The sequence below is a fragment of the Chiloscyllium plagiosum genome, chromosome 26, assembly GCF_004010195.1.
Source record: "Chiloscyllium plagiosum isolate BGI_BamShark_2017 chromosome 26, ASM401019v2, whole genome shotgun sequence".
In the NCBI taxonomy this organism is placed as follows: domain Eukaryota; kingdom Metazoa; phylum Chordata; class Chondrichthyes; order Orectolobiformes; family Hemiscylliidae; genus Chiloscyllium; species Chiloscyllium plagiosum.
In genome coordinates, this window is record NC_057735.1 from 45660609 (window position 1) to 45661660 (window position 1052).

The 1052-nt window shown below is 50.8% G+C and overlaps 1 non-coding gene across 1 annotated transcript; it reads right to left on the bottom strand.

Moving 5' to 3' along the window:
• Positions 1-247: 247 nt before the first annotated feature.
• On the bottom strand, positions 248-366 carry LOC122563358. The gene has a single exon (XR_006315569.1). It is a non-coding gene; the product is annotated as a 5S ribosomal RNA (ribosomal RNA).
• Between the last annotated feature and the right edge of the window lie 686 nt (positions 367-1052).

Consider the following 1052-nt stretch of genomic DNA (forward strand, 5'->3'; position numbering starts at 1 on the left):
TCCTGCACCTATTGTCTATTGTCCGCCTTTCCTGACTGCCACCCGCAGACAGCGTGCAGCCCCAATCCCTTCCTTTCCGCCTTTCTTGCTGATTTTGGCAGCGCTCCGCTCTCCTCCCCTCCGTGTCTCGTGCCTGCAGGAGACTGATGCCAGGCACAGCAGCAGCAGCAAAAATAACCTGCCGCTCCATTGCCTGGCACAAGACAAGTGCAGAGGGGTGACTTGAGCAGCCACTGCTGGCGGAAAAAGCCTACTGCACCTGGTATCCCCAGGCGGCCTCCCAACCAAGTACTAACCAGGCCTGAGTCTGCATAGCTTCCGAGATCAGACGAGATCGGGCGTTTTCAGACTAGTACGGCAGTAGGCGCTGGCCCCTGCCTTTTCTCCCTACTTCAAGGCGTGCTGGCCAGCCACATTTTCTTTCTTGCCCCTCCATGTGCAAAATAATATGATCTTGCCCCTCCCGTCAATGTGCAAAGACTTGGATTGAACTGGTGAAGGAAGTCAACATCAGGATTTATCCCTCCAACCTGGAGACAGTGCCTGTAAAGTATCCAGGACCTCAGGAAAGAGTGACAGAACATCAACAGGCTTCTGAAGCACTTACCTGCCCAGCATTCTCCTGCACAGCATTCCTCAGAGAAACACATCTTACAGCTCCACTCATTCCTCTCTGCGGGCATCTTGTATCTGAACTGCCATTATTCACACTCAACCTTATCCTATTGTCCCTTTGATGTAAGGTGCACATTGGGGAGACAGGATGAGCAAGGGGCAGTGTGAGGCTCATGCTGGGCATGGGGATATGGATGGGAGTGGGATCAGCAGAAAGGGCAGCAATATCAAAGGACATAGTGAAAAGACAGATACTTACAGGGGAAGATTGAAAGACGATAGAGGGGAACCCAGAGAAAAGGGGAAAGCCTTATAGAGTGATGGGGAACAGTGTAATGTAAAGGAGGAGGGTAGAGAGTGAAAGAATTAAATGAAAAGTTGACAACAATCATCTCTCTCCTAAATCATCTCACAAAAGAAGGCCATGCAGAGAATGT